Source organism: Chamaea fasciata, unplaced genomic scaffold, assembly GCF_029207755.1.
Source record: "Chamaea fasciata isolate MVZ Bird 193981 ecotype frontalis unplaced genomic scaffold, bChaFas1.0.hap1 SCAF_7, whole genome shotgun sequence".
NCBI lineage: Eukaryota > Metazoa > Chordata > Aves > Passeriformes > Sylviidae > Chamaea > Chamaea fasciata.
In genome coordinates, this window is record NW_027094092.1 from 43982922 (window position 1) to 44007588 (window position 24667).

The 24667-nt window shown below is 35.2% G+C and overlaps 2 long non-coding RNA genes across 2 annotated transcripts; one reads left to right on the forward strand and one right to left on the reverse strand.

The window, feature by feature from the left end:
• Positions 1 to 1800: 1800 nt before the first annotated feature.
• Positions 1801 to 7597, reverse strand: LOC136291795 (uncharacterized). Its single transcript, XR_010721731.1, has 3 exons — positions 7509 to 7597; positions 6245 to 6349; positions 1801 to 2219 (listed from the first exon to the last, which is right to left on the reverse strand). It is a non-coding gene; the product is annotated as an uncharacterized lncRNA (long non-coding RNA).
• On the forward strand, positions 3798 to 5870 carry LOC136291794 (uncharacterized). Its single transcript, XR_010721730.1, has 3 exons — positions 3798 to 3990; positions 5197 to 5244; positions 5738 to 5870. It is a non-coding gene; the product is annotated as an uncharacterized lncRNA (long non-coding RNA).
• Positions 7598 to 24667: the final 17070 nt, after the last annotated feature.

Here is a 24667-nt window from a genome sequence, read left to right on the forward strand (position 1 = left end):
GAGTTGCCTCTTTGTTTCTTATCACTGAATTTTTAGAATAGGTATAACTATATGTCTGTCTCTATATAGAGTTACAATCTACACTTCACATAGCAATTACCACAGATCTACTTATACAATAGACACATTTTATATTAAAACAATTTAAAAAATTTCATTATTCACCCACAGTTTAACTAGTAGAATATGTTGACAAAACCGAAAAAACTATATCCAAACTTCGGGGTTTTCTTCTAGGAGATGACCATAACTGATGTGAAGAAGGTTACCTGGAATAAAATCTATGCAATATGACGTAGCATGGCTTCAAATACCATAAAATTTTTGAGGTTTTCTTGATGAGTACACGATAATAAAAACCCTTAAGTGCTTTCCAGCAAAACCAAAGTAACCACCATCTGACTTCCACAATATCTAGATTAAAAAAACAATGTTGTTATTGAATTTTTCATAAACAACAAACTATTCTAGGCTGTTTGTTACACTGGGCTGGATGCTAGATGCCCACAAACAGCTCTATTACTCCCTATCTGGACAGAGGAGAGAAAATAAGATAGAAAGCAATTAATAAGTGAAAATAAAACAGTCTACTACTGCAAAGGAAGTAAAAGCTTGCACACGCATAAGCAAGCAAAAAAAAAAGTTCAATCTCTACTTCCCATCAGCAAGCAATATTCATCCACCTCATGGAAAGCAGCACTCCAGCATACACAGCAAGTGCTCCAAAGGACAAATACTACTCTCAACAAATACCCTCCACCCTACTTCTCTGCCTAAGCTTTTATATCTGAGCTGACACCACATGGTGTGGATTATCCTTGTAGTTGATTTGGGTCAGCTGGCCTGGTTGTGTCCCCTCCCAGGATCTTGCCCACTCCCAACACCTTGATGGGGGTGGGAATGTTAGAGAGACAGCCCTGATGCTGTGCCAGCACTGCTCATCCGTAGCCAAAACACATTTTGTCAACACCTTTCCAGCTACCAATGCAAATCACAGCAGTGTGAGGGCTCTATGGGAAAATGAACTCCAGTTCAGTCAGATCTAATACATCTGTGGTAATCAGAATAATCTGTTAAGATTTTTTAATGTATTAGTTTCCAAGAGAAAATAAATAGGCCAGAAAACCAAATAGAAATGTAAGTTAAAAATAATGCAATTCCATAAATCTGCAGAATTACTTTACCCATTATAAGCAGACAAAGGTGAGTTAACAGATTTTTTCTTGTGTGATTCAGAAACAAACTAAAGCCCAGTTGCAGACTAAATCCTTCCCATTCCCTCAGTGACTATCCAGAAGTATGCACCTGACTATATATATTAGTTTTACTTTGACCTTTAAAACAGAAGTAGAATCAGGGCTATAAAAAAATTTTCCTGGAAGATAAATCTGGACCTTTACTATATTTTAAGTATAAATTTCCTAAACTGTTTTTTTTGTCATTAACAATATCTGAAAACTATCAAATTCTCTTATCTCATGCCAAGGTAAAACAAGATGTACCATTAATAGAAATAATATATTTCTGCAAAAGCTATTGGCTTTTCTGTCATGAGAACATTTCAGTACATATCTAAACCTCACATTATGACAAAAGGAAATTTAATCCATCTAATTTTTTTTTCTTTTAAGTTCATTGGACTGTGTCCAGAAAACCTCTCTGAGAAAGAAACAATAAGCAAATAAGAAAAAGCAATCAAGAATTGATTGTGTTGGAATTCCTGTACACAAACTTCTTTATTCTTGATTGAATAGTTAAGAACACATATCAGAGACCTGAGCAAGGTATGTGTTTATAGGTATCCAACAGATAAAATTCCAAGTTCCCGAGGGAAGATGAGAAAATGCTCAGTCAGTTTTGAATCTATTTTCCCTTTTAAACAAGAGGACAGAAAATAAACACAGATGCATAGAAACAGTTTTTATTCAAAGTTTTTTTCTACCTTTTTTTTCTTTAAGAAGATTTTTGTCACTAGTTTTCTTTTCTTATTGATATCACTTAAGCACTGTAGTTGTTGGTTTTTTATTCTCTCTGCCTCCATCTACTGAACTATATAAAAGTCACAAAGGGATTTGCCACAGTAAGAAGTAACACCAATTTACTGCCAATTATGTAGTAGATAGTCCTGAGGTGAGAGGAGAAATACATCAAGCTTGTGACAGTTTGCTGGACTCCTCCTTTTGTAGAAGACGGTGCTCTTGATTTCTTTTAGGTTGCCCCTGGAAAGAATGGAAGTAGTGAATCTTTAGACAAGAAAAGATATTTTTTATTGTCAACGGCTATCTTCCTCATTTTGAAATAAGTTCTCCAGGCAGTGCTTCTTAAGTATGTGTCTCTATTATGTACCAGAGACAGAAAGGAAGGCTTTTAACCAGATCACCAATAAATTGTAGCACTTTTTCTTTGTGTTTATCAAAGGATGCAAATTTGATTTCCAGTGCTCCTGAGTTATTTTACTAATTGAAAAGCCACTGAATAGATGGAGCTCTTAAACTTGTTAAGTGCTCAGAAATAAAGCAGTTCAGAGAAAATTCAATGTCACTCCAAACACCTTGGCAGAAAGTTTTCTTTCCCTGATTCTCCTCAGACTGCTAACTATGCCCAGCAGCACACTCAAGGCTCACATGGTCAGCCTGATCTCCCCAGTATTTTCAGCTGAATTCTTCCACCAAATTCATTTTAAGTTCTTCAGCAGTGTGGAGGAAGTGAAGATCCATAAGGCTCTGCAGGGTGGGGCATGACCAAACAAATACAGATGTTGTTATGCACATTTTGGCACCCTGTGATTTTTCCTAATTCAGTGGTATTCAGATAAGTCTTTGTTCCTTTCTGACTTGATCAGCAGGAATGAGGTCTGGGCTGAAATAAAATGTCACCACAAAAAGTCCTGGCTCAAAACTCTGGCAAAATCCTCTGAATTTTGGGCAATGATATTAAAATTCAGGCTCACATCGAATTTTCCTCTTTGTCAGGAGGGTCCAAGCAATTTGTTAAACAATATTGATTTAACTGCTAGAGAAAAGCACTAATTAGAAAGTTAATAGAAAAGGACACTTAATTTCAACAATGGAATGAACCCCATTTATAATCCCCATCTCCAGAAAGCCACTGCAATGCCAGATGGTTGCTTCCCTCCTCTCTCAATAGCCTTCCTTCACTCATATTTTTCAGTCTTGTTGGTACTGAGATTTGAATTAGGTTGATGTGATAGGGCACTACAAATTGCTTTTTTAAGCTTCCCCTCAGTCCACGCACCTGTCCCTCTCACCTTGCCTGCCACCAAGAGACAGTGAAAATAACTCCCACAGACCTGCCCACAGATTTTTGTAATTTCAGCTCCTGCGAAAGGGTGCATCACACGTTGGGGTGAAAAGTTCTCAGCTCACCAGAGTTTCAACTGCTTCTTAAGTGCCCAGTTACAGGACACTCTTGCAATAGGTTTCTTATTTCTGATTTTGGGTTTTTACTATTTAACATAATACTAAAAGCCATTGGTGTTGGTTAACAGCATACTCACCCTAGAAACATTTAGGCAGACCCAGCCTAAATTTCTATGCATGTTGAAAATCATAGCCTTATCTCTATTCAAAGGTATAGTTTACGCTTTAACTCCAGTCTCTCTTAAACATGCAAACATGTGAACAACATATGCAAATGTGCTCCAAGAATGCCCTGTGCTATCAAATATTTCCCCTCTAACTACATTACTTTTGCCTTTAGTGTCAGGTACCATGGTTGCAAGATAGTTTTTCAGAACACTAAGTCTAAATATTTTCATGCATGTAGGTGTATGGCAGATCTGCTATCAAAAAAACTGCAAACAGATCATAAAAGTTTTATTATTCTAATTTTGCTGTGGTCTTGAAGGATTAAGTGGCTTGCCAAGAGATCAGGGAGAAACACTAAGGGAGACCAGTTCACTGTTAAATTCCAGTTTATACTGCAGTAGAAAATCACCACGACTCAGATATTCTTTTCTTACATCTTAAGGTAAGGAATGGCAATTCAGAATTGATTTTAAAGGATTAATATAAATATTACTATAAAATAGATAAATAGATAAGTATTATAAAATTTATTTCAGCTTTTTTAAAAATATCTTTTTCTGAATCATCTATTATTTGCCATACTGGAGTGGAAAACTTCATTACTGTTGACTCATTGTTGTCACATTGATTACACTGTTGTTCATTTTTGGATTTAGGCATGAGTTCATTACTCACAGGGTTTACTTGAGTTTTGCACATTGCTCTGTAGTGATGCAATCCAGAAGCTATTCTATTCAGTGATCTGTAGCATCTGAGCATTTTTATTCTTACTTTCTGATTTTTTGTATATTGGTATTTTAGATGTTAATATAGATTCTTGATCACTTTTTAGGTTCCATTGCTTGCTCGGGCTCATTTCTGTATGGGGCACTGAATCCCTGTACCAAATGAGTGTTGTATGCATTTGCAGAATGTTTCACTTTGATTCTCTAATGTTTCTGCACAAAATAATTATTCTTGCTTTTACTGAGTGGTAGCAGGATTTAAATTTTATCTCTCTCATTCAGCCCAGTTGATCATCACCACTTTTTAATGTCCCTTTGTTTTTGCTGAATGTACCCACATATTTTCCTCTAGAAACTGAAAATTCTGGCGCTCTCTAAGGTCCTCATCTAGGAGTTCAGATATCATCCCTCAAGATGAAGAGAGACAAAAATATAATCCACCCGTCAAGACATATTTTTTTTCACAGAGCATGTGTAACACCAGAGCAGTTAATACTTAAATTGTCTACTTGATCACATCTTGAAACAAGAGTTTCCTAGGTCAGATCCTCACAGTAGGTTACCAGGAGCTAAGCCTCTCATTTTGCAGGCTCCTTTCTGTGCTGCACTTCAGTTGAATATGGATATTGCTTTTTCTGCTTCTTTTAGCTATCCATTATCATGGATCTTGACTTTGTTTTGCTATTAATTCATCACCTCTCTATTTTATGCGTGCAACTTTTCTGTAGTTCTTTTGAAAATCACTGTCTCAACAAGTCAATATTTTTGCTGGTTATGACCTTTTGTATTTCTTACATGCCATATCAGTTAATCAGAGTATGCCAAGGGAGCTCTCTCTGTTCATTTAATCTGATTAATCTAATTACTTTTCTCTCTTTTACTTTTTTTTCTTTTAATTTTTTATTTTGTTTTCTATTTTTAAGTCCAACCTGAAAAACCTACAGCCAAGAAGAAAAACTTACTTTACAAAGGTAATAAAAGAGTGAGAGTTCAATAATTAGTATTTTGATTATTATCGTTATTGAGTATATTCAAACAAATAGTCATTAAACCCTGTAACATGACATTGATCATCATGATGCCAATTGTACCTATCTACTTCCTGAATATATTTTGAATACAAATATCTCTTTTTCACTGTGAGGGTGGTGAGACACTGGAACTGGTTGCAAGAAAAGTTATAGATGCCCCCATCCCTGGAAGTGTTCAAGACCATGTTGGATGGAGTTTTGGGCAACCTGCTACACTGGAAGGATCATGGCAGATTAGATGATCCTTCAGGTCACTTCCAGCCCAAACAATTTTGTTCTATATATGATTTTTAAACCAATCTCAGTTTATTCCAAATGCCAGTGATTGCTTTTATTATCAGTAGAAAATTTCCTCTGATGGAAATTTAATAGAATTTGAAGACACACACGAGTGGAAGTTTAGTATTGAATTTCATTTGCTATTTTATGACAGCAATATTTAGACATCATTATCTGAAAGAGTCAGAAGAGGCCTGAAGTCCATGTTCAGAGCTGTCTGCAGGAAGATGATAAAATCTGTAGAAGACAGAAGGCCATCTGCACATCACTGAGCACTGCCTCTTAGAATCCTGAGCTGTTACAGCACTTGCTCTTCTCAATTTGAAAAGGATAATGGCAAGTAAACATATTAGTTTAAATCCTATTTCATTTTACGAAAATTATCCTTTTTACAGTCTTCTGTGGAATCATTGTCATGTCTGCCCATGTTCCAGCAAATGACTGTATCACCATTTAATTTCAAAGTATACTCACACCACAATGTCATTTACTGTTAATAACAGAGCTATGACAAATGAGTCTTTGTGCCTCTCTGTATCTGATCTCAGACATTATCATTTTAGTCTGCAAAACATAGCGTAGAAATGTTTGAAAATTATAAGAACTTTTGTTTCTCTTCTGATTAATTGATGTCATTAATTATAATCATAATGCAGCCAACCTTTTTTTCCACATTGTTCCACTGAAACCAAAAACTGGAGCAGACTGCTGGACCAGAAGCCAAAGACAATATGGTGAAAATGCCCCTCTTAGCTCAAACTTCCTCCTGAGAGAAAAAAAAAATATCAGAGATTGTGGGAGTTTACAAAGCAGTTCTGCTGACATGAGGGACGAAAAGACCAGATACAGGATTTATCTACTGCTGCAGTTAAGTCCTCTGTTTCTCCAAGCACAAAGATGGACAGATGGTCACCAGTAGATCAAACCCAAATTCAGTGTTGACACTCATGTCATATTTTTGTTTGTGTATACACCATTAATTCTTTTCACCATCTATTACCATTCCTGTTCCAAAACAATAACAGAAAAAATGAACAAGCTTTATAATGAACCTGGAGTTTATTGTTTTGGATACCTTTTTTTTTTTTTTTTTCCATATGGAATAATATTATCATAGTAATATTAAAAAATCTAAATACCAGAGTGTTTTAGTAATATATGACCTTTTCTTTGCTTCTTTTGAAATTATTTATAAATTATTCAGAGCTGTGTGGAAGTCAAGCTAATTACAGAAATGAGTTGAGAGTTGTAGGAGGACCATATTCATAAGTAGTAAGTTTTCCATGGGCTCTGACAAGCAGTCTATTTGTATACACTTGCATCTGTACATAATGTTAACAATATTTCAGTGGGAAAATATGTTCAAAGTCTACTTAATGTAGGTTTTCTACAGACTTCTTTACGTCTTTTCGCACAGCTATAGTTCATGCTTACTATTAACTATATTCAGTTTAGTTGTGGTTTGGGGTTTTTTTACAATCTTGTCTCCTCTATCTTTACGCATGGCCAGGAACATAGCACAGCTTGAGAAAAAATCATTTGATTTAATAGCTATAAAAAAACTAGTGAGAGCAACTGAAGAGGTTATGTGCATAAATGCAGCACTACACGTAGAAAAACTTAATGTAGTTGGACAGGTAATAAAAATATTGCCATACAGAGTATAGTACCTTAAATATCAGTCCTGAAGAGAAATAATGTCCTGTGTCTTGATGGTGTCTGAGGTAGCATCTTTTTACTTCATGACTGGGTTTCTTGAAAATTATAGAATAGCTTCTGTTCTATCTGCAGTATTACAGTGTGCTGAAACTTTATTTCCTAACATTAGTCATTTCCTACTTTTTCGGATATGCTAAAAAATGAATCAGTTTACTTAAGAAGATAAATGGCCAAGTTATCTCTCCAAATATTTGAGAAAGACATACCTTTTTGTGGATCTATTCAATAAACATGCTGTTATGAACTTGCTTTTGACCTGATGCAGGGTTTTTTTTCCAGCTTCTATTTAAGCTCTTCTCACAAACTAAGCAAAATGGTCATGAAGAAATGCTGATTAAGTGCTTGATGGAGGAAATTACTAAGCCGAAGGCATTCAGACAATTAATGTAGTATGGACTGCAATTTCCAGTTACCTTGGGTAAAGGTATCAAACTGATTTTTTTTAGCATTTGATTATAATGAACATACTATTTGATTTCATAAAATATCATAACAGTTTCCAAACTTGTTATTTAAAGTATAACTGATGGTTCTAAAACTCTGGGGTTTCTTAGATTTGGTTGCTGATTACACTGAAGAAATAGCAATCATTTGTGCTTGAGCAGAAACAAGTGTTAGTCAAGCCTTCCCCATGCAGTGTAATTAACTATTACATGACTGGGTTTGATTGAAGCAGGGTACTCAGGGTTAGGATTATAGATGTTTGCTGCACTACTCAGCAACTTCACCTCTGCATCTCCAGGCTTTTCACTGTAGCTCTGGACTGATCAGAACAGTCTGGGGACATTGTCATTTTAGACTATCACAGAATCGCAGGATATTCTGATCTGGAAGTGACCCACAAGGATCACTGAGTCCAGCTCATTAGGGAATGGCCTGTATGGGGATCTAAATCACAATGATGGCAGTATTAGCACCATGTTCCAATCAGCTGAGCTAACCTCAGTAGGAAAACTAAAGTGAAACATACCGTAGCAACTTATTACAATCTGACTGCCCACTCTGCTCCTTTCTTGAGTCCTTATCTCTTCTTAAGGTGACTATCTAATGCAGTAAATTATTACAGTTCAATACACACAATACACTACAACCAACTAAAGCACAGAATATGTGATTAGCAATACATGTATGTATTAGCAATGTGTTGTGTTTAGCAATACAATAATTAAGTTCAGGACATGCTTATTAGCTCAGTAAAATGGCATTGCAAAAGCTGCATCAGTAACATCATTTAAAAAAAAAAAGTCTTTATTCATTAAACAGAGATATACGGAAACTGAATGCTATTTTTTAATAAACATAAGAACACAATTACCACAACAGCAATTCATTGATCATTAAATGAAAATAAATCTTCAATCCACAGAGCAAAAACACTTTTCTAAGTTATGGTGGCCCCAGAATAAGAGGATATTTCCCCCAATACTCACTAAGAAATTAAAAAGTAAATACACCAGTTCGAAGCAGGATATTTTTTTTTCACCATGGAAACAAAAGATGATACAAATGGAACTTTTTGGACACTTAATTGGATGATAATTAATTTCCTTACATAGCACACAGTAAGTTTAGCTATCATTGCAGTATTATTTTGAATTACTGGATTGATCAGCTATTACACAGTGACCTGCAGTCTTACTCGTTTGCCTACTAAAGATCTTTTGACAGTGTTACAAAACATTTTCCAGATCATGTGGAATTTCCCATGGATTTTGAAACAATGCAGGCATTTGCTCAACTAAAATCTTGACTCCAGCATTTTAGAGGGCTGATTTTGGTGAAATGCCAGAGCAGTTCTGAGTTTTCAGCAGTAAGTAGGAAGGTGAGGTTAACAGGGAAAATTTGACAGCAAAATCTGAAGTCAGCTGTTTAATTGAAAGAATTTCTTCCTCTCAGTGACCACTTGATCATTGATATTAAACCATTTAACCCAGTCCTATTGTTTAACTGGCTGCTGATTAATATTTTGGGTTATTAAGTAATCAGCATTGTAAATTATCAATTAATCACAGAAGGACAAATAATAAATTACATACTTAACCTACATTTTATCACAGCTAGGAAACCAAGCCAGTTCTCAGAGTTCCCATAACAGAAATGAAGTGACTGTTAGCTATAAATGAATACCATTAGCTGTTTAACACTTGACCTTTAAAGAGAGAGAGATTTTCCTTAAAGAAAATAAAGATATATTCTTGAAACTCTGGTAGACAATAGATGTATTTTCAAATATGTGTGTTTTTCAAATATAGGATTATTTTCATTAAACAAATTATACTTTTAACTGTCCTGATGTTTGTGCAAGTGCCCAGAAAAAAAGAATGAAAACATATAATATGTAAGATCGATGAAATACACGTCAGTATGGTTTTAGAATCAGGGTGAGAGATAAAGAGCTATAACGGGTAATGTATAATAATAACATGGTAAATAGAGTCTCAGTTTAAATATATAGATACACACTCACACATATGTATGCATATATGCATAAGTGCTAAATCCAAAATCAATCGAAAAACAATTGTAGTGAGCTAGAGAAGCTTCAAAGTTGCTTTTGAATATATCAGGAATTAAAGGCAAATCAATGTGTAAGCAGTGTTATCTTCTGATTTGGGCTCAAGTATATTTCTGCCGCTTGAGTCAGTGGTGCAAGAACATCATGCTTCTGGTACTTTAACCATGAACGTATGCTCAAGTACATACAGAGGCCTTTTGGGGATATCATGTGGCCAGTGGTAAGCATTCAGGATATCCATTTTTTTATGGTAACAAAGGTAGATGGAATTTCTAGGCAGATTGTATTCAGGTTCCTATTATATTCCTGGTATGTATGCCATAGTATCTGAAAATTCAAGATATGGAAATGATTTTATTCACCTTATCTAATTGGGAGGAGACAATGAATTCAAACAGTATAATGTTCAGGTTCTTTGATCTTTGAAAACAATCCTAAAACAAATCCATGAGACAGATTCTACTACTAATTTAACTTTACTGAAATTCTTCAATACTTCACATATGTACTTGAGATCAGATTGTGACCAACCATGTTTACAGTCTCCAAAGTATTCTACAAACACTTCTGCTTGCATATCTTAAGAATTAATTCAGTCTCTTTTTTTGTTGTTTTAAATGTAAAAATAAGCACAATATGAAACCAAAGAAATGCTAAAAATACCTTTTAACTAAAGGAATTTTGTCCTCACATCAATATGATAATATTTTTATATTTCCAATGATTTATCCAGTAATTCAGATGGCTGAACAGATTTCAGATTTAAAATATCTATGGCAATAATATCTTTCTGCAAGATGCAAGTTAAAGGAAAATATTAAATGAACATGAATGTGCATATGTCTGAACATGATCTCACTATGCAGATTTCTGTTCAAAAGTTGTGCTTTACCGCAAATAATTTTTTTTTTTTTTTTTAGTCATTAGAGGACTACTGACCCAAATTAAGAACAGTTTTTACCAGAAAAAAAAGTGGCGGTTATTGGGATTTTGGATTTGTATCTTTAGCCATACATATCCACTGTTTTTCGCCTAAGTATAGAGACCTGCAAATTCAAATGGAGCTGTGGATAACATCTGATTCCTTCAGTATTGAGCACACCTTCTGTTAGTGGAAGTAGTATGCATATCTCTCCTTGACTGCCAGCATTTAACCATTCCTTCCTTGATTTTAAAGAACAGCTAAAACCCTTTTTGGTAATACAGTGTTAACCTGAGACATAGAAGGTCCTCCTTTTCAGCTCTTTGATCTCTTGCTAAGTTAATCTCTCTTCTTCCCTATGGTTTTGGGACAAAAGACTGTGATGTCACCTATCACTTCAGCACCTCTTATGGCTTTGAGTCTGATTTTTGTTACTGGCATGTTACACAAGTTTGATGTTGAACAGAAACAACAAATTTGTTCAGTAATATGAGAGCTAATTTAGACCATTTCTCTCTCTTCTATTTTCCCTTAATGGTAATTTCTTGAAGGATATTTGATAAAACTGTTTGCCTCAAAGATAGCATTCATGAAAACTGGAAACAGAGCCTAAAAAATAAGAGCAAGCCATTGTAATTCACATCTGATTGGAGACTAAAGTGTCCACAAAAATAGTCAAAATCTTTTACAAAATTCGAAAGAACAATTTCTTTTGGTTAAAAGGTCTCACAGATAAATTTTCCAGTATAAAATAAAACAAAGGAGCTGAAACAAAAGATACTAAGAAAAAAAAAAGTAAGGAAATACAATGAAAAATAGAAAACTAGCAAATAAAATTTGTCATATTAAACCCCAGTACCCAGAACAGTATGGGACAATGGGAATTTATTTTTAGCTTCTGTGCTGTTCTCTGGTGCCCCAGCAATATGACTCATTTACATGTGAATATACATCTACATAAGGAAAAAAAAAAAACCACTTCATGGATGAATTCACAAAAAGCAATCTTCAGTGAGAAATTCTCCCTCTTCAACAAAAAGCCTTTTGCAGTCATATAGAAGTGCCTGGCAAGGTGAAATGAGATGAGGTGAGATTGTGTGGGCATACAGAGTGACTAGACTTTAAAAAATGCTGCCCAGGAGAACAAACTGGAACTACAGGTACTTACAGGTGGCAATAAAACAAGGGGAAAAATATCACCTGCAATAAATAATAATAAAACTAAAATAATTTGGACCAAATATGGACTTGATGCAGCCATGGATAAGAAGTTCAGAAGTCATCAGGCACAGAGAATTTGTCCCATATTACATTAGCTATGATTTTGTCTTAAAAGGGCAAATCACCATTTTGAAAATTTATTTGTATTAGGATATGGTTTGCCCAGCTCTCATTTGTTAACAGTATTTTTAATTAAAGGGAAATGCTGTGAATCTGTTGTGTGCTTAGTGGATCAATAAGAATGTGGCTTTCTTTATTTGCTTTCTTACCACAGTTTTTTTCATAGTATTTCTTGGCTTATATTCATCTTTCTTGTTGTCTTTTGTTTAGTATTGAGGTCAAGTCACAGTTCTAATTGGCTATACTGCTGTATTCAATCCATTACATTTTCAAATAGGATCTTTGCTCACTAATTCCAATTCTGTCTATCATACACGGGGAGAGGTCACTGAGGATTTATGCAGATCTATTTCATTCTACCACTAAAATCTTTCTTTTAAAATTTCTTTTCGCTCCAGTGGTTTAAAAATAAAATTAAAAAATAAAATAAAATTAAAGGATAGCATTTCAGTCACTGGTATCTGTCTTCCACTACTGCTACTCAGGACCACATCAAATTTATACTTCGCTGTATTTTGCTCTTCATTTACACACAGAAATCTGTTTGTTTCCTAGACTGTGAAATGAATGGGGCACAGACACATTTTTGCTCAGTATATTGCAAAGCATCTATCAGAGATGTAACAGAAAAACAGTTTCTGATGTAGGAAAATGTCAGTACTAGTGTACATGTGCTCTGTGGCATTGATTGGATAGGTGGCCACTGAGGTATAAGGATAAAAGAAATTGAACTATGATTATGCCTTAGCTTTTTTCACTATTCATTATTTCACACTCTCTTTTTATTTCACTATATTTTACTATTTCAACATTCAAAGTCATAACTATAGTTACTATTGCAATCATTTTTTGACCACTTTGGCACTGTTTACATTATAAGAGCAGCTTCTACAAGTTAATTTTCCATATTGTGTCTTCATATGCCTTCTGGACTGCAACATAGACATTAGGATGGAATGAGCTACACCAACATAACTCTGAGCAGTTTTATGGAGGAGAGAACTAAGGAATATTCATGATTTAATATGGCAGAAGCATGGCCATCCATTTCAGACACTTTTCTCAGAAATCATCTCAAATTCATTACAACCTCCTTTCTTCCCCTGACACTGCAATATTTTCAAATCAAGGTCTTTACTATACTGCATATCAGGATCTAGTTAAGATTTCTTTTTTATTTTGGATTTCATTTGAACATTTCCTTTCTTTTCTTCTCCATTGTCCTCCACCTACAAAGCCATCTGTTGTGTTGGCAGATACATGCCAATTCTGTAATTGTTGTCATTCTTAGCATACTAGAAACCATCCATAATTCAAAGGACAAGGCATACTTCATTTGTGAGTTGGCCAAATGTGTGTTGTTGTCAAAATTGCTTAACAAAACTTTATCAGGAACAATATTTGATTTTCTGACTATTTAGGATATGTATCTGTGTTACCATAATTAGAAGACTGGATTTCTTTGAAACTGCTAGGCACTGTGTTCCCCTCTCATATATTTGTCTACTGTTTATGATGTGAGGTTAGTTGCTATTGTTCTTAGTAACCCTAGGGTTAGATTTTTTTCTGGAGGAGGCATTGATAACAGCTAAAGGTGACAGACTGCCTATAAGACTTACCTCCTCTATATATGCATGAGCAGAAGCAATGCAAACTTCAAACTGTTAATATCCATGCCTCAGCTTGAGATGGGAAGGAGAAAAAGGAAGCCAAGCTCTTGAATGCAAAGAAAAAAAAAGAAAGAAGGAAAGCATGGAAGTTACCCTAAAAGAAAGTCAGGGAAATTAGACAGTGACAAGACTATCTTTTCATATTTCTACTTTCATAGAAAGTAAAAACTGGAGGTGGTAGCAAAATAAAGGCTCACACAGAGTAGAGTTCTGACAATAGATTATTAGACTTTGAGGATTCCCTTCTTAACAGCATCATCTTTTGACACAGAGATGTCTCCCATCCTTTCTGTATCTTTTTCTTCATATTTTAAAAATGAAGGAAGTTCTATTAAGTGGCAGATCCACCTAAAGTGAAGATTTTGGTTCACTTTGTACAGAAATTCATCCAGATTCTTGATATTTTTGAAAGCTTCTCACAACAGTTCAATGAGAAAACTAAAATGAGCATATCTCTCCTACTGGAATACAGACAAAAATGACATAATAAGCATTATATTTGGCAAATCTCAGTTACAGGGTGGAGGTTTCTAAGCTATAAGCAGAAGTGTGTTGTACATTTTCCCTATATCTCCTTTTCCCTATACATCTTTATTTTAAATTTTATAACATTTAAATGTGTGAAATTAAAATACAGGAAGTTGAAACAAAGATGTGACCAAGATGTATCATTTTTATGAAAAACTAGTACATACAGTCTTAGGGAGTACTTTGGAATTTAAATATTTAGTGGGGTCATTGTATTGCTGCTAAATTGAGAGAGTTTTTCAAAGCCTTCTCCAAAATCCAATATATAAGTGAAAAAACTCTTGGTGGTTTCAACAGATTTTGGTTCAGTTCCTTGGTGAATATATGTTTACTTTCATACTGGAGATCCAGAAGCTGAACTATGAGTTTTTCCCATACCTCTGAGGGTCCAGCCTGGCAGAGATATGGCAAAAATCAATTAGTGAGATGGCAAGATCGAGTGTGTCTTGAAAAATCAAAAAGGTTTTGATAAAGAAGGGAAAATAATAATAAAACGTAGGCAAAGTCAAGCACAGTATGGAGACAAGCCTCCTACTTGCTACAACACCTCGCAAAACGTGGAGTTTCTTTGTTCTCTCTCTTTAGTACTTAACAGCCTAGGTGGGCTTTTTGGCCCTTGGCCCAATGAGATGAACAAAAGACTTTGAGTTACATCCTTGGAGCCCAATCCATGCTCCTGTGCTGGCTCTGAGCCAATTACAATGAGAAAATCACAGAACTTTCCAGCTAAATTTCCTAAAATGTCTAAAGGTAAACTGAAACTCTTTCCCTATTTGGAAGCACCTGCTGGAGGTGTGGGGTGCATTACCACACTGGACCATTTAAAGTATTTTTATTTTCATATGCTCATTTTTATTAATTATTTTCCCAATTCTTTTTGAACTCCTACCTTAGCATCATAACACCACCCGTCTCATCAAATGGGAAAATTACCAGGAAAAAAGTTGTATAGAAGGCTTTTTGTTGGTGGGGAGTTTGTTTGTTTGTTTTTCCAGGGTTTTAGTATTTCAGTATTAAAATACTGAATGTTACAAATAGAAAATTTTGTTCAACTCTGCCAGTTTCATCCACCAGCTACAAACTGAATGAAGGAATTTACATCATATCTGTGGCTTAAGATAATAAAATATTCCAAAAAACAAAAAGGCTGGTAGGACACGTTATCCTGGGACCAACAATTTTTAAGTTCCAATGAAGTGTTGAAACTTTTTAACTCTTCAGTGATTTAAATTCTCTCCAGTGTTAATCCTCAGTTGAAATGTTATACTTACCCATTTAAATGGGAAAGAAGACAGTAAAGAATATATGGTAGGAGGATCTCTCCAGAAGCTGCACTGTTCTCTTTTAAGTTTTTTGCTGTTCACACCTCCCAGTAATCCTGAGACAATGCAACATGTTACAATAGTTATAGGGCAGCAAGAGCCCAGCAACCATTCAAAGAGAGCTCAATCATTCTTCTTCCTTCTCTCCTTTTTCTAACAGTAACGGAATTTGAAAATGTATGAGCACCTTTGAGCAAGGATACTGAAGTCATCAAATAAGAATAGGCATCAGTGGTGGTGGAATATAATAAAAGAGGAAAAGACAGACAGTAAATCACTGTCTTTAGGAATCTATTCAGCAAGGCTTTCAGACAATGGCATTGTAAATGAACTCAGCTGTTGCTGTGAACATCAATCTCTGTGAAAGCCTTGTACATGAACACTAACATCCACCTGGTGACACCCTGCTGGTTAAACAAACAGAGCATGTGGAAGAAAAAAGCACAAAAATCTAGCAGTGCTTGTTTAACTTCCATTTCTTTCTCTGATTGACATGAAGCCTCTGTACAGCCTACTGGGCTTTTTGCAGATAGATTGCAGCCATTGTCCCTGAATCCAGGTCAGCGTGTGCCAATTTACCTGAGTACCTCGTGTGTGGAGAAGAACATTTGTTGAAAGTTTCTGGGTTAGGAACAGAAAATTTCTCCTATTAAAAGTTTTGTTTCTTGCAAAGATTATTATGAAGTGTTTTCTTTAATTTTTCTTGAGCACACATAGCTCACACCCTGAAGCTGCTGGGAGTTGTTTCTTCTGTGTATACATCTCTAAATAAGTGTCAGGCACCTTATAATATCTCCTCCACTACAAAGGCAAAGTTGAAGATAAAAATAAGCTTATTAGGCCAGGAGAGATCAATCCCTCTGTTCTTGTCATTGCCTGATGATATACAGGCCACTGTAAAATCAGAGTGCCCAGAGGAAAAATGGTTTCTGATATGAATAAATTGCAGATCGGTCACCTGGGAACTGGTGATAAGTGGACCTGTAACATTTCAGAGTGATCAGCAGTGATTCTGACTGAGACTGAGTAAATCTGCATGGTAATAAAGTTCCTATGAACTTGAGGGTACACAGAAACTTCTGTTGTTTTTCTTTTTTTTAACACCTTTTCAGTTCGCCATAAATTAAAAGAAGAAACACAGTCAAATAGATGAGCTCTTATCTTAAAGTTTTAAGATGTATATTTCTTAAATCCTCCTCAGGTTTGCATATTGGGAAATTCTGGAAGACTAAGCTTCCCTGCTTAAATTTCTGAAAATAACAGAAATAATATATTTTCCTTTTAAGAAAGTTTGCAAATCCTTTTTTTTTTTTCTTTTTTTCTTTCTTTTTTTTTCTTTTTTTTCATAATATTGTCTACCAAAATATCTTCAAATTGTAGGTATGAGATGACTGGCTGGATTCCCAAAATTCTTTGAAGCCAACAAAGTGAAAAATAAACCATTTTATACTTTTCTAGAACATTTGTTTGAAAGCGAATCAGATGCATGCACCAATGTTTTTGTCTTATGCAGCATTATGAGACACTGTTGCTAACTCACTAATGACAGAAATAAACAAAGGAAATTGCTTAATGCTGGATATTAGTAGATAAGCAAACCAACACAGTTATATCAACAAACTGTAAGTTTTTTAATGTAAGGGATCATTAAAAGCAATTTATCTATGTATTTTGTCAAGCATAATTTAATTTTCATTACTTACACTCACAGTGCAAAAGAGTGATAAAAGTTTATTTAAAAAGAAAAAGAAAAAAATTTAGAAACATACCAGACCCATCCCTGTCTTGAAAATTTCCTTGTAAAGAAAATATTTTTTATGTCTCCAATTTTCAAAATGCAGAGATTAGTCAAATATAAAGTTATTATTATTATTCTGCATATGCTTTCTAGAATATTCACCTCTTATCCTTAAAATGAACTAATTATATATATATATATATATATATATATATATATATATATATATATATATATATATAAATCACACAAGCAGGTTCAATTAATGTATTAACAAGCTATCTAATGGTGATTGTGCCATCAAAGTACATTAGGAGAAACATTACTGTCATGGAGGAAGGTATTAAGATAACCAGTGCCCTTTCTTATATAAAATTATTGTTTGATTCATTACTAACTGTAAGGTAAAGTCTTTAACTTCCAGTGATACAGAATGGAATGCGAAGAATTTGAGTTATATTTGCTAGCAATGAGCCTAAAATCTGTCTAAAAACAGAATTGAGAGACCTCTAGCCACAGTTCATGGCCTTCTTGGATGAATATGCAAACATGACAAACCCTAAGATGAGGGTGAGCTTTCCCGTCACTCACTGAGATGAAAAATGTCAGTCTGTCTGAATGGCTATGACTGCACTGTCGTTGGAAGAGACTGTGCAGGCAATAATATAGCATGTGGGCTTTCAGTTCTGCAGGGCTTAGCATGAGACTGGTTTATGTCAAGAACAGAACCTCGTGGCTTTAATTACTCACCAGGTGTTCACAGCACTACTACATACTGTTGTGCAGTTCCATTAAAGGAAAGCTTTAAAGCATCTGCAGAGCCATGAAAAGAAAAGTGCACAGCACCTGCCCACACTTGTTCTTTTCAGAGTGACAGAAAACCTACACTGAACTCATGAAAAGCTATAAAAGGAATGTTTATATGGATTGCATGTCACTTCAGAAATTTTTAATGGTATCAGGGCACAAAACTTCTTCTGTGCTCTTTTATGTATAAGCCATTGTCTTGTGCCTTGGTGCCTAAAAGGAAGCCAAAGGATATGTGCTGCTCTTGAGGTTTTCAATTTGGTGGCAGAAGTCTGTCATACCAGGGAACTGAGAAAATGATAACAAAAGCTACAGTTATCTCATGCAGCCTGTTTGGTCTTGATGCATCAAATAACTCATTGAATTATTGGAGATAAACACAGATAATAATTAATAATATGTTTTGAAACTAAAATAAGAGTAAAAATAAAAATAAAAATAGCAGAAGTAGTCATAGAGAAATGACAGAACAATGAGAAAGACAGTAGGTCTTTGTAACTTAGTCATTCCTAATTGGCAGCAAACTTGCAAACCTGAACATCTAATTTCATGGTTTGAAAAATTAAGATTTATGCAAAGAATTAGACAAAAAAAAATCCCAAACCAGAGAATTTATAGCTTTGTAAGGGAAATTTGTGACAGCCAAGATAGGAGAAATTGAAAGAGGTAGAAGAGCATTTGGTTTTCAGAAGAATCCTAAACTGCATACCTCTTCTAGAGAGCTGGAAGTCTGAAGAAGATCTGAATTGAATCACAGTGGAAGCATCATCATGACCTATATAGGAAAGAAATACATTCTTGTTAGTTTCTACAGTGCATTCCAAATACTTTGGCAATGTAATTTGGATTTTTGGGTTGTTTTGGCCCTGCACAAATGTTACTGCAAGGAAAATCTGATCAGATATAGCTTTGGATTTCAAAAATCTGACATAAAAGCAGTGTTGAATGCACCATAATTTAATTGAGCTTGATTTTTTCTGCTTTATGACTTAGGAAAATTTCAGAAATATTTGGTTATTATGATTCAGAAACTAGCAAAAATCATGCAATTTCTAGTATATTATCCAGTATCTACTCCATCCATAATGGATGTCCTGTTAGGATTTCCCCCTTAAATAAAAGGAGCATCAGTACAGGGGTTAATCTGGTTCCACCTCATAGGCAGCCACACTGTGCCACCAGTGCTCAGTCACCTTCTCTTAGGAGAATGAATGAGACACTCCTGTGCCAAGAGCCAATCTTACAACACAAACTACTCTCTGTCCCACAGTGATCAGAGATTTTCCTCCTCCCTGCCTCCTCTGCTCTACAACTCCCAACTACATTTTCCTCTCAACTCATTTAAGAAACTGGCATTAATGTTGTTCTATACATGTCTTGTAGCTTCCTACTCTTATTCCAGACTTCAAGAAGGACTTGGGCTCTTCAGTTTGCCTGGTTTTTTTTTTCTTTTTTGTTTTTTTTTTTTTTTTTTCTTTTTTTTTTCTTTTTTTTTTTTTTTCCCAATTACATGCAGATGTTCTAGTAATTTTATTTTTCCTTTCAGGCTTTGCCAGAACCAGTTGCATAACCTGATATGTCAGTTACTCTAAGGGACTAGAAAAGAAGGATCAGTGACAAAACAGGCACTGCCAGGCAGAGCAGAACTCCATCATCACATATGGGAGCATAGAGAGAAATATAATGGATGAAAGTTGCGAAGGAGAGTGGACTAAATGGTTCACGTTTGCAAAAATTTTTGTATTTATCAGACTTAACAACTGAATCAGTTCATGTAGTAGTGCAGACTTCTGCTATAAGACTTGGATCTTCCTTATAACTCTATGGAACACAGTATACAGTGATCTCTAAAGTATATAAAATATTTTAATAAAGCATGAGAATTCCTGCTTCTGCAAAGGAATTCCTTTGTCAGGCTAATAAAATGTTTCATTTTTAAAATCAAAGCTTTTAAGGGAAGGGGCCTAACCATATATTTGTTGTTTCTGGGTTTCATATATTCTGCATTCATGCAAATTAAATTGTGGAGATGTGTTTTTTGAACATATCTGATACTAATACAGACTCAAAGACAGAAAAATTCACAACCCTCATACATGAAATAGGGTGTCAAAATACTCTGTCCCTCAATTCATTTGAATAAAGACAATATTGTAGAGGAAAACTAATTTCTGCAAAGTGTTTATATACTTTAGGAAATAAATAATCCTGTCTGCAGAATGTGTTCAATAATCATGCAGAAAAAAGGCACCATCCAGTTTGAATACTAAGGACAAACCAGTACATGCAATAGCTGTAAGCAAGCTTCATCTCTCTTGTGTACTATGACAGGCAACTTTCTCAGTTTTACAGATCACCATATGATGCTGCAAAAAACATGTATATAGGAGTCATATTAGAGACTGCACAGACAATCTTATTATGAGGCATGTCAGATTTTGACTTCCAGACTTTTCAGTTTCCATTACTGACCTGCCAAATTTTGCAAGTTCTAAAGGATTTTATTTTTTTCTTTAGGAGCTGCTTATTTCTTTTGCTTTGCTTTTCTTTGGGAAAATAAGCTGATATGTAGTGATGCTGAACATTTTATTACTGACAGGTGTTAGCAGCAATTCTGCATGTTTCCATGTCAATCTCCTTTAGCATATGTGCTTTGCAGTGCTCCTTTAAAGAAAGGCCACTATTTGTATTTCTCTTTCCTTTAGAGACTCCTTAAAAGTATTCAGGGTTTGAAAAAAAGCCAGAAGAAGGAAGGAGTACGTGGTAGTCAGACAAATGGTTAAGGGGAAGATAGAGAAAAACACAAATCAACAGGAATAAAATAATTAATTAATAGATTTTACTTTATTGCTAAATACCTCTTCTAAATCCAGAAAAGTGAGAATTATAATTGTTTTCCTACAAATAGCCTGAAGGAACTATACTTGTAAGTAAATAGGCTGGGGGTAGGACAGCTGACCCAGAGAGAACAAAGAGAGATCTCATACTGTGTGATGTCATGTTTAGCAAGAACAACTTAGAGAAAAGAGGGGGAAAGAGGAGCATTCTTGGCTGTGGTGTTTGTCTTCCCAAGAAACTGTTACTCATGCTGGGGCCATGGTCTCTAGGTAGTGGATGGACGTCTGCCTGCCAGTGGGTAGTGAATAAATTCCTCTTTTTTATTTGCTACCATGCATAGTTTCTGCCTTCATTCTTTAATAAGACCATATACATAAGTCTTCTGGCCTTCCTTCTATTTTCTCCTCATCCCAAGGGAGAGGATGAGAAGAAAATAGATCAAGACATGTATAAGAGAGGGTGGCTACTGAACCAGGTCAAACCATCATGAAGACTTCAAGCAAATCTTTTTCCCTCTGAAACTGCAGCCTTCCATATCACAGGGAGAAAGCAGAAGTCTTTGAGAGGTTTCTGGTTTTCATAAACCAGTAGGAGATATTTAAGACAAGGAATATTGTTGTTAAAGGATCAAAGATGTAATGAACGTAACATAAATAAGTCCTGTTTCATTAGGGGCATTCAGGAAACTAGTGCAGGGTCAGAGTGTTCGTCTATAAAGTGCCAACACACTGTGTATGCTCAAGACAATAACTTCTGCAAAAGATGTTCTGTTAGACATTCTGCTGTGTTCCAACCACATTGACAGTTTTATTTTTTAGCAAGACATCCTGTTGATCATCCTAAATAACTATTAAAATCCAAGACTTACAAAATGGTTTTTCATCAATGATTCTACAAAGATTTTCAGTCTCTGAATCATGTAGACACCTGTGAATTCTCAGATGGTCCATCTGTAGACATGAAGAGAGAAATATGCAATGCATTATTTATATATTTCCTATGTTCTCTTAAAAATCCAGAAAATATAGTACTGCTAATATATATATATATATATATAATATTTTGGAAATTTATGTCTTGTTTGTTGCAGTGTAAAAGTCTTATATCACTTATCCATGTCAGAAAAATGAACTGTTGAAAACTTAAGAGCTTGAAACAAATGCACAGTAGCTTGTCCCACAACCCTCATGTGCTCCTTAACAATAAAATCTGCCACAGACAGTAGATAATATACTACATTATCTGGCTTTTCTTCTTGTGGTAAATATATTTGATTACAGCTCTAACACTGCAGCAAGACAAATCATAATGAATCTACCAGTATGTTAACCCCCTCTCACACAAATCAAAGCCCTTCCTTTCTCTGTCACTTTTCCCTTCTTCAAATATAAATACGCACAACTCATATTATTACTGGAATCCCCATTAAGTTAAGTAAAAAGTCATGCTTGAAAAGGCATCTTGTGATCAGAATCATAGAGAATCTAATTTTTTTTTTAAATTCTAGCTGTATGTAATTCAATTACTTATGATTTCATCTCCTACTTTTCAAGAAATTGTTGAATTCCTTTAGAATTTTTAGCCCTCAGTTTGTGTTTGTGGATTAAACATATACTATCCTCTCTCTCCTGTCAGTGAAGCTGTGTCATTTTTATCATTAAACCAGTATGTTAAATCTACTCATGTCATCTCTCTGCCCTGTCTAGAAAACTTCAAGACAAGTTTTGGGCACATCTTGGTTGTTTGCACAAATCATCAGCAACTCCTACTAAGCATATCCAAAATGGCTGATTTCAGAGGTAAGACTTAAATAGCACTCCTTAGCTAAATCCTTCTATAGTCAAAAGAACAGAGTGGGCTCTGATACAGCTCACTTCGCTAACACACATACCCCAGGTTTCTTTTTTCTTCTATTTCTTGACACTAAGCTTCTATTATATAGGACCAAAATCTCTTTCAAATGCAATATACTGAAATTCCCCTTGTAAAACTTCCCCCAGAAAAATCCCTAGGACTTTATTAAGCAATTTGATGCTAGACTCTATTTAAGATTGCAAGAGGGGCTGTGAGAGATACAAGTTAGCTGATTGTCTTACTACTCCCTCCGATAGAGAAGACTTCTATGTTTCCCTGCAGCATCAGATAAGGAGTTAGGCAGAACATGACTACTAGGAACTCCTGTGATGATTCTAGGCCAGGATGTCATTGGTGACTTTAGTGTCAGCTTCAGTAGCTAGAAGTGCTTCCAGAAAATCTGTGGAATTAAGACTGCAAATGGAAGGTGGGAGTTCTCTTTTTGGGGGAGCTGTTGCTTGTTTTGTTTGCTTTTCAGTGAGGAGCACCTTGAGTACTTGTCCAGTTCTTGGCTCCTGAATTCAGGAAGGACATTGAGGTGCTGCAGTGTGTCCAGAGAAGGGCAACCAAGCTGTTGAAGAGTCTGGAGCACAATTCTGTTGAGGAGTAGCTGAGGGAGCTGGGCTTGTTTAACCTGGAAAAAAGGAGTCTCAGGGGAGACCTTATCACTATCTACAAATACGTGAAAGAGGCTGTAGCCAGGTGAGGGTTGGTCTCTTCTCCCAGGCAACCAGTGACAGGACAAGAGGACACAGCATCGAGCTGCACCAGGGGAGGTTTAGGTTGGATAATATGAGGAATTTCTTCACAGAAATGTGATTGGGCATTGGAATGGACTGCCCAGGGAAGTGGTGGAGTCCCAGTCCCTGGAGGTGTTTAAGAGAAGACTGGATAGTGCCATGGTCTAATTGTAATGGTGGTGTTTGATCATAGGTTGAACTCAATGATCCGAGAGGTCTTTTCCTACCTAATTAATTCTGTGATTCTGCGAGAATTACGTGTTTAGATAATATTCTCTAGAAGCTGGTAAGTATTGAAAAAGTGTCAGGATATTCAAACCATCAGAGGTAAATTCTGGAAATATGTTCTTTGTCTGAATCCTCTCACGTATGTCCTATTTTATATTTGAGAATTATGTAATGAACATGTATGTACTACAGTCAGAAGGGCAACTATCTGGAGATAGCACAGGGTTGAACTTATTAAGCAGGTTAAGTTTTGTATGAGATTACTCCTTTCTCTTGAGAGACAAAATTACTTATCTCTTAGCCATTTACAAGACACCTTTTAAATCAAGAATGAGTAATGTGTCTATTCCTTGCCTATCTTCAAACATAAATACGGACACTATTCGCTACACAGAAAAGAATGCAGGAAGAAACTCCACCATCTCATAAACTGAATTATTTCATTGCAATCTCTTTATCACTTGTCTCAGGATTTAACTATTTGTTGTCTACTACAGTTTGCTTACAGTTGTCAGAAGACAGAACTGTGGAGCAAAGTTCTTCCATACAAAATGGCAAATTATAAGTAAAACAGGCAAAACATATGCTATTTACAGAAAAAAAAATTAGTCTGAATATTTCAAATGCAAGAAAAGGATTAAAAAACTGTTGCTAATATAACAGAAATAGCCACAGAGCTTCATGTGTTCTTCCTTTTTCTTGAATATATTGCTGAAAATTTTACTGGAATAGCTGTCTTTTGGATTAATTTACTTTTTTTTTTTTTCTCAAAACAGACTTTCACGGAGGCATTTGTTATCACTTCACTTTTTCTCTTACAGATTGCAGAGTTTTCTTACTTTCAATAAAGAGTGTGATTAAT